We start from the raw sequence: 10,070 nt of genomic DNA, 5'->3' as shown, positions 1-10,070 counted from the left end.
GTTGGTTGGTCTCCTTGAGGGACTGTGCCATATCTGGGACTCTGAATTTGTCTCTGTTGTTAGCAAGCTGAATATTTTGTGGCACTAATAGCTACATCAACTTTGGTAAATGAAAGCCCATGCTGTTTGGCCCATGGGTAACTTCTATCCCTGCCACCATCGTGCCACAATTAGGAAAACAATGACAAAGAATAGATGATATTAACTGACCACATCATTTTGTCTACCTGATGTACTGTCTCATTCACAGTACATGCTCTCTGTGGGTTTTAATGTAAAATACAAAATTGTTTACATACACTTCATGCCTACTACCATTTCTCTCCACATCCCTCCACCCCAGGTCTCCTTTTCCTTGATCTTTCAATCTTGTTCTTCTCAGATACCTTACTAATTGACAATCCATGCACCACTGCACATGAGGCCATATATATTCTAACTTTAGGTCACTTTTCCTTTCACACAAAGGGAATTACCAGATATACTGATAAAATTATTTTTTTTAAGATTTTATTTATTTATTTGACAGAGAGAGGGATAGTGAGAGCAGGAACACAAGCAGGGGGAGTGGGAGAGGGAGAAGTAGGTTTCCTGCTGAGCAGGGAGCCCAATGTGGGGCTTGATCCCAGGACCCTGGGACCATGACCTGAGCCGAAGGCAGACACTTAACAACTGCGCCACCCAGGAGCCCTGATATACTGATAAAATTCTTACTCCACTGGGAGAATTTTCAGGGCCACTCCTGAATGATGCTATAGTGTACTGTCCATCCATTTCTGGCTTGTATACTGAATGGATGAATATGTGAATCAAATTTTTCCTCCTCTATCAGCTGGTCATAGATGATCCCCCATGAAGCCATACATACATATATGAGCTGAGGGAGAGGTACTGAAGCAACTATGGTGAATGAAATGGAGCCTGGGTTACATATTCATGTGACCTGCTTGTGCACTCTGGTCCTGATAATGCTTGATTCCAGATGTACCACTTTTGTCTACAGTGGACGGTTATGACTTGGTGGGTCTGAGAGAACCCAACTCACAGTGGACAGTTATAGGCACTATAGGAACTACAGCCTACAGAAATGCATACTGAGGTATTTAGTATTTTATTAAAAATTGAAGGAAATATAACTTTAAAAGTCAATGTAAAGAAAGAGAGCACCAAAATAAAACTATTATCACTGATAATGACCACTTTGCCATTCAAAGTTAACATTTTTTAATTGTGATAAGGCCTTACACAGGAACTAAAACTCTAATTTTGCATTTCACTGGATTACTGGTAACAATGTATTAATTACCTATAATTTGAAGTATGGCAAGTAGTTCTCTGTTGACAAATTGAATGGTCTTAAACAGGCAGTCTTCTCTGAATCAGTTTTCTCTTCAGCAAATAGAAATAACAATGATGCCTGACACAGAATTTAGGACATGACTCCCTAATCCTAGTCCTACTTATCTGCTCTAAGCCAAACTGCCTCTCTATGTATAAATTATGTCTTTAGTCCAGGACTTTTCAAACTTATCTATAAAAATTCCTTCACAGCTTAGGAGAATGGAAGCTTACCTCTGGGACAGAAGACAGACACAAAAGCTGCAACCTCTTGCATACAGAGCATGTGACTATGAATTCCCTCTTTTGTGAAAGATATGCTGATTTGTATTCTTCCCCTTGAAAAAAATCTATCTGAACATAAAATATCCAAATGATTTGACAGATAAATGACAAATCCTCTTCTACCCAAATCTTAAAGTTATTGCTCCGAAAAGATGTCATATTCCTCTGTTTCATGGCTGAGAAGAGTAAGAAGGTTTATGGTCACTCACAAATATACACAGTCTTAATATCACAGGATTTTATAATCATATAATCAAAATCATACATATCCAGCTCAAAGTCATGCAGCTTCTCACACAAGTCTGTTCACATCGGGATTCACATTTACAGTATCTACAGAATGCACACATAAGAAAAGCATATCTTTCAAAATATCACATAAATTTTAAGTCATACAGATAAAAACATATAATCTCATAGCTAAAGTCACAATCTAATAGGCCTCAAAAAATGCATCATATTATATAATTCCATACACAGTCACAAAGGCACTCAAACTTTTTATTGCCTATTCCCCAAGAGTCTGGGAAAGAAAAAAATTTTAGGAGACTGAAAAAGATGTTCCAAACTTCACTTTCAAGGTACTCAGGCAGCTGGGGAAGGAAATGTTGCACTCCATACTGGGGCCATGGAGGGGCTCTCATGAGAGAAGCTCAGAGTTCACAGGCAGATGCACCTAAAGTCGGAGGGTATGGTGCTGTATTCCCAAGTCCCAATGGGGAGATGGAAGAGGTATTAAGATGGATAGAAATCTGGTTTGATTTGACTAAGATGCCGGGCTGCATTATGACTTTCATGAGCCCCTTCTTCCATAAAAAAAAAAGAGAAGAAAGATTGTATTTTATGGGGGCGCCTGGGTGGCTCAGTTAGTTAAGCGACTGCCTTCGGCTCGAGTCATGATCCTGGAGTCCCGGGATCGAGTCCCACATCGGGCTCCCTGCTCAGTGGGGGGTCTGCTTCTCCCTCTGACCCTCCCCCCCTCATGTGCTCTCTCTCATTCTCTCTCTGTCAAATAAATAAATAAAATCTTAAAAAAAAAAAGATTGTATTTTATGATTGCTTAGGTATAGTAATAATAATAAATTAAATATTAACGTTTCTTTGACAAACATTTGCTTAATTATGACTTTAAAAACTTAAAAAAAAAATAACAATAAATAAATAAATGCAAGACTTTTTGTGTGCCTCCCAAAGTATTGTGGGCCCTAGGCATTTTGCCATTGTGCCTCACGAATGAGTCAGCCCTTCTAGGATGTGTCTTGGACAAAAGTCACCGAGACTCCTTGTTAATGGAAAGAACTTACTGGGCATGAAGAATCTGGGGGTTGGAATGTAGGTGTGAGGAGGAACAGGGCTTAATAAATTTTATATAACCTCAAAATCTGACATACAAGGCACTATCACACCCAGAGAACAAACTCTGAAACAAATCACAACCAGGAACACAATACCCCCCCCGGGCCCCCCCCCCCACAGTTACAGACACACAATGGGTTCCACGGTGTCACAAAGAATGAAAACCCAACACACCTATACCTGCCGAGTCACTGTTTCTTTAAAACAAATGCATAGGGACGCCTGGGCGGCTTAGTCGGTTAAGCGTCTCCCTTCGGCTCAGGTCTTGATCCCAGGGTCCTGGGATCCAGCCCCGCTTGGGGCTCCCTGCTCAGCGGGGAGCCTGCTTCTCTCTCGCCCTCTGCCCCTCCCCACGCTCAAGCTCGCGCTCTTTCACTCTCAAATAAATACATAAAGTATTTTTTAAAATAAAATAAATGCATATCTAACACCTGCTGTGCTCCTGGCTCTACTCCAGGCGCTGGTGCTACCCTGGGGTGCGAAAGACAGAAGTTCTGGTCCCCTCACAGAACTCGCATCTACGGAACCGCTGTACCCAGGAGCCCGCTACCTCCACTTCCCGCATGCAGGGTCGAGGCTCTGGCGTCCGCCACCCTTGCTCTGTTTTCTACAGCCTGGACTCACATTCCACTCGCTTCCCTCACCCGTGTAGAACCACCTGAGAATACGGCCCTCCACAGGTCGGCCCCTCCTCTGCGCCCCGCCGGCACACGCCTGCGCCTGCGCACTCCGAGCACTAGCGACCGCATCCCCGGCTCCCAGCCGGCGGGACTGCGTTTCCCAGAAGCCACCGGGCTCGCATCCGCCTCGACCCCTGGGTCCTTTTCCGGTGTCCGAGCGGCTGTGGTCACTACGTGGTGAGTAGGACCTATCCAAAGATAAAAATCAGCCGAGGCATCCACAGTTTCTGACCGGAGCCCGACGGGAATCCTTGGATGGGGTGAGAGGCTCTCCAGGCGAGGACAATCTGGGAACTGACAAGGCGTGTGGAGCCCGGAGTCTCAGGCCTGTGTCTACGTGAACAGCAGAGATTTGTGTTCCTATGAGAGACGTGTGTGAGTCTGTGTGTGTGTGACGCTGTGACAGCGTGTCTCCATGACGGCGTCTGCGCTTGTGGATCAGATACTTGATTGTGCTTACTTAATTAACTTCGTGGCTTATGGGTGAGCGACGGTTGTGTGGCCGTGTGGGTTGTCACTGGAACTCATGGCTCTAGGCTCCGCGGATCCTCCGCCCTGTCCGCCTTCCGCCGCGTTTAAAAGAGGGAAGTCAGATCCGGAGCCTTAGAATGGAAGAATGGAGAATCACAGCAAGATGACACAGACTTGATCTTGAGATGAGATATTTTGAAGCTGCAATCGGCCTCGAGGCAGGCTTCTGGGAAGACCTGATAAGGTCCCAGGAGTAGGATTCCCTCCTGGAAGGTTCCCCCTTGGAAGCTCCTGAAGGTCAGTTACATGTTTCATAACCACAGCATTTCCAGAACTGTGGCCCCAAGAACCTGCTGTGAATTAGAGACCGATTTCTCCCTGAACATCAGTGACCCTGGCCTCTCTCATCCTGGGAAGGTCAACACTATTCCAGTATCCTTTCTACTCTTATACTGGTTGTGGGGCCGGGGGGGGGGGGGGGGAGGGGGGGTCTAGGTGACAGGGTGTGGTCATGGAATGTGTTTTCTAAGTTACTGTGCTATCCAGGAAAATCCTGATGTTTCAGGATTGCCTTCTCTTTTCCCAGTGCTGCCTGTCTCTAAAGAAAAAAAGACGATACTGAGAGAAAAAAGAATTTTTGTTACACATCAAGAAGTTAAAGTTCAGGTGAGTTTGTGTGTCCTCATTATTCATTAAATACACTTGAATTTTAAAGATAGGAGACCCTTTCTTTTCCTTCGCTGAAATGTCCTGCCTATTAGTGACATATCTGTGAATTGTGTGTGAGGCCATGCAGATGGATCACCCTTTTCAGGGCCCTCAAGCCCTTTTGTCCATAATTTATTTAACCTGTTGCCTACTATTAGCTGTTATGTTTCTAATTTTTTACTCCCAACTAAATTAGTCTATAATGAACATCATTATGCATAGATCTTTATGTCCTTTTACAGTCATTCCCTAAGGATGAATTTCTAGTTTTGAAATTTAAGTCAGATACCAGATATTTACAATATATCAATATGCTTGTAGTCATTGGAATATAATGACAAAAAGACATAGTTGCTCTCCTCAAATGACCTGTTATCCACCAAGGAAATGAAATCAAAATAGGAATAAGTAAGATAGAAGATGTGAGATGTCACTAGAGAAATCCAGGTGACCTGCTTTGGGAGTTCAAAGGAAGAGACATCATTCTGTCTCTAGCAGCCCTGCCAGAATATGATCACATTATGAAAACTTCCTGGTGTGACCATACCATACTTTTTTTTATTCATTCTCATGATGATGGGTTGTTCCCTGTATTTGACTATTATGAATAAACCTTCTATGAACACTCTTGTACAAGTTTTTTTGTGGGCATATGTTCATGTTTTCCCTGGATATATACTCTTTTTTTTCTTTAAAGATTTTATTTATTTATTTGAGAGAGAGAGTGAGAGAGAGAAAGAGCACAAGAGGGGGGAGCGGGAGAGGGAGAAGCAGACTCCCTGCTGAGCAGGGAGCCCGATACGGGACTCGATCCCGGGACTCCAGGATCATGACCTGAGCCGAAGGCAGTCGCTTAACCAACTGAGCCACCCAGGCGCCCTCTGGATATATACTTAAGGGTGGAAGTGGCTGACTTAATTTGCACTCCCTGAAACATATAGTTACTTCTCAAACTGGCCATCACTTGCTATTGTTAATCATTTTAACTTTAGTCATTCTGATGTCTGTGTAGTAGTATCTCGTTGTGATTTTAATTTTCATTTTTCTGATAAGTCATGATGTAAGCATCTTTTCATATGATACTGCCCATGTTGATATACTCTTACGAAGTGTCTATTCAAATCTTTTGTCCATTTTTTAGTCTTTTTTTGTCATTTTCATATTGATTTGTAGGGATTTTATGTATATTTTGAATACAAGTCCTTTGTGAGTGTGTGTAAACATGTATGTATGCCTCTGTGTGTGTGTGTGTGTGGAAAGAGAAAGAAATAGAGAAAGCATGTCTTTCATTAGCCTATAGCTTCTTACTTTTTTTTTTTTAAGATTTTATTTATTTATTTGAGAGAGAGTGAGAGAGAGCATGAGAGGGGAGAGGGTCAGAGGGAGAAGCAGACTCCCCACTGAGCGGGGAGCCCGATGTGGGACTCGATCCTGGGACTCCAGGATCACGACCTGAGCTGAAGGCAGTTGCTTAACCAACTGAGCCACCCAGGCGCCCAGCTTCTTACTTTCTTAATGATATAGCAAAGAGAAGTTCATAATTTTAACGAGCTATTTACCAATTTTTTTCTTTTTTCTTTTTTTTTTTTAAAGATTTTATTTATTTATTTGACAGAGAGAGACACAGCGAGAGAGGGAACACAAGCAGGGGGAGTGGGAGAGGGAGAAGCAGGCTTCCCACAGAGCAGGGAGCCCGATGCGGGGCTCGATCCCAGGACCCTGGGATCATGACCTGAGCCGAAGGCAGACGCTTAACGACTGAGCCACCCAGGCGCCCCTACCAATTTTTTTCTTTTATAGTTATTGCATTTTTGTTCTATTTAAAACATCTTTTCTTGGGGAAGAAGGGACAGCTCTTCCTTACGGTAGAATTCCAGTTGTTAAATGTAGAAGGAAAGAGGAACATAGAAAGTGGCCGTTTAGGCAAACACCACAGTAATAGTTGTTTCACACAAACAACTGATAGATGCTAAAATTAGTGAGTGAAAATTTGAGGAGAAAAAGGATTTGCACAGTGTCAAAATATTTCCCACTACCCAAGGTGCTTATTTTTTTTTTTAAGATTTTATTTATTTATTTGACAGAGAGAGAGAGAGAGATCACAAGTAGGCAGACAGGCAAGCAGAGGGAGAGGGAGAAGCAGGCTCCCTGCTGAGCACAGAGCCCGATGTGGGGCTCGATCCCAGGACCCTGGGATCATGACCTGAGCTGAAGGCAGATGCTTAACCATCTGAGCCACCCAGGCGTCCCCCCAAGGTGCTTATTAACTACAAAGGGAAAGATAGTAAGTTTACAGTAGAGAAACCCAGCAGAAAGCAGTTTAATCAAGCCATTGAGGTTAACATCACCAGTAATAAGACATTGCTGTCATTAGCCCTGTCTTATGATACAAAGAGAAGGACACAGCACAATCGTGGTACTGCCAAAATTGTACAACCAAATTCCAGTTACAAAAATATTAGAAAAACCAAGTGGAGGATATTTGACAAAATAAATGATTGGTACTCCTCCAAAATGAAAAGGTCATGAAGATAGGTGTGGTGGCCAGACTTTATAGTGACCACGTGATTGCTGCCTGCTGGTATCTGTGCCATAGTATAATCCCCACCCCTGGAGTGCAAGCAGAACCTGTTACTTGCTTTTAACCAACAGAAAATGGCAAAGGTGAGGGGGATGTCACTCCCGTGGTAAGGTTATTTTATATGGTAAAAGAAATGGTATGTCACTGTTGCGATTATGTTATGTCATGTAAGACCCCATTATAGCAGACTAGAGCTAAAGGTTCTCTTTGTGGGCTTGATGAAGTAAGTGGCAATGCTGGAGAAGCCTATGTTGCCAGAAACTGCAGGTGGCCTCTAGGACTTAAGGATGTCCACCACTGGACAAAAAGGGGCCCTCAGTCCCATAGCTGCAAAGAAATTAATTCTGCCAACAATTTGAATGAACTTTGAAGTGGATTCTTCCCCAGTTGAACCTCTGAATGAAAACACAGCCCAGTGAAAACCTTGTTTGCAGTTTATGAGATCAGCCTAAGGGGAGCATCCAGCTAAACTGTGTGCAGACTCTGGGTCCACAAAAATTGTGAGATGATAAATATGTGTTGTTTTAAGCTAAATTTGTGGTAGTTTGTTATGGCAGCAGTTGAAAACTATTACCATAAAGGGGCGCCTGGGTGGCTCAGTCTTTAAGCATCTGCCTTCGGCTCAGGTCACGATCCCAGAGTCCTGGGATCGAGCCCCGCATCGGGCTCCCTGCTCCGCGGGAGGCCTGCTTCCCCCTCTCCCACTCTCCCTGCTTGTGTTCCCTCTCTCACTGTGTTTCTCTCTGTCAAAAAAATAATAAATTCTTTAAAAAAAAAAAAAAGAAAGAAAACTATTACCATAAGAAGACTTTGGAGATTGGAAGAGACTAAGGAGAAATAACAGCTAAATGCAATGTGGGATCATGTATAGGATCCTGGAAAAGAAAAGGACATTAGTGTGAAAAACTGGTAATATTTGAATAAGATATGCCATCCGTAGTATTGTACCAATGTTAATTTCCTGGTTTTGATAATTGTCCTATGTAAGATGTTAACATTAAGGTCAGGGGTAAAAAGAACTCTCTCTACTCCTCTTGCAACTTTTCTCTAAGTCTAAAATAAGTGAAAATAAAAATTAAACCAAAAAAAGAATTTTGCATAGCCATGATCATGAAGATATTTTCCTGTTTCTTCTTCCAGGTTTATTCAGTTTTCAAATTTAGGTGTATGATCCATCTTGGATTTATATCTGTGTATGTAGTGGGATCAGAGTGAAAATCAGTTTTTGCACACAGATAGCCAATTACTCAGGTACCTTTTGTTGAAAGACTGACTATCCTTTCTGCTCTAAATTGCAGTCAGACTTTTTTTTGTGAAACCTGTGACTATAGATGTGCAAGTCTCTTTCTGGACTCTCTATTCTATTGGTCTGTTTGTCAATCCTATGTCAGTATCACTGTTTTTGTTTTTGTTTTTAAAGATTTTATTTATTTGACAGAGAGACACAGAGAGAGAGGGAACACAAGCAGGGGGAGTGGGAGAGGAAGAAGCAGGCTTCCTGCGGAGCAGGGAGCCGGATGTGGGGCTCGATCCCAGGACCCTGGGATCATGACCTGAGCCGAAGGCAGACGCTCAACGACTGAGCCACCCAGGCGCCCCTGCAGGAGGAGAATTTTAATTGTTTTGATAATTGGTGTGTCCTTGGTGCCTAGACTAGTGGAGGGATGTGGCAGATACCTGTAAATATTTATTGACTTTGCGAATGAATTAATGGATAGGAGAATTTAACTGTATTTCTTGTCGCTGGTGATGCAGGATAGTTTGTTTTTCTGAATGCTTATTACAGGCTTTTAAATTTATTCCACAGCTCACTAAAGGTCTGTAGTTTGCAACTTAAAAATCTGGTGCAAAAGACAAGTTTATCTATATCCAAAGTTTTTCCACCCTATTTTCATTTTTTTTTTTTTAAGATTTTATTTATTTGACAGAGAGAGATAGTGAGAAAGGGAACACAAGCAGGGGGAGTGGGAGAGGGAGAAGCAGGCTTCCCGCGGAGCAGGGAGCCTGATGCGGGGCTCGATCCCAGGACCCTGGGATCATGACCTGAGCCGAAGGCAGACGCTTAACGACTGAGCCACCCAGGCGCCCCAGTATCACTGTTTTAATTACAGTAGCTTTATATCACATCTTGATATCTAATGTGATTTTGACAGTTTTGTTCTTCACAATTGCCCTGACTCTTCTGGGTTCTTTGCATTTCCATATAATTATAAGAACAAGTTAATTTTAATTTTCTCAAAAAAAAACCAACCCTGCTGATATTGTTGGAGATGCATCAAATCAATAGATCAATTTAAAGAGAATTGATAGTTAAAATTGAGTCTTCCAATTCATAAACATAGACTATGTTTCCATTTGTTTAATTATTCTTTAGTCCCTTAATGTTTTGGTGTTTTCAGTCTAAAAGTCTTGTCCTTCTTTTGTTAGATTTATTCCAAAACGTTGTATTTTTTAGATTTTTTTATAAACTGTTGGGATTTTAAAATTTCATTTTCCAGTAACTTTGCTTTAATACAAGTAATTGTTTTATACTTTGACCTTTTACTCAACAATCTTGCTAATAAATTCACTTATTCTAATAGATTGTAGAACTGAAATTTTTTTCAAAATCATGTTATCTGCAAATAAAGATAGTTTTACTTCTTTTTTTT

The 10,070-nt window shown here is 42.0% G+C and overlaps 1 protein-coding gene across 1 annotated transcript in view; it reads left to right on the top strand.

Moving 5' to 3' along the window:
• Positions 1-4,733: 4,733 nt before the first annotated feature.
• Positions 4,734-10,070, top strand: part of ZNF404 (zinc finger protein 404) — a 29,541-nt gene continuing 24,204 nt past the window's right edge. The window contains exon 1 of the mRNA XM_045891701.3: positions 4,734-4,796. The gene's annotated coding sequence lies outside the window, so the exon portion shown is untranslated. The remainder of the gene's footprint in view (positions 4,797-10,070) is intronic.

The sequence above is a fragment of the Mirounga angustirostris genome, unplaced genomic scaffold, assembly GCF_029215605.1.
Source record: "Mirounga angustirostris isolate CCGP_5_RB_7025 unplaced genomic scaffold, mMirAng1.0.hap1 SCAF_16, whole genome shotgun sequence".
NCBI lineage: Eukaryota > Metazoa > Chordata > Mammalia > Carnivora > Phocidae > Mirounga > Mirounga angustirostris.
This window is presented reverse-complemented; position numbering and strand designations above follow the sequence as displayed.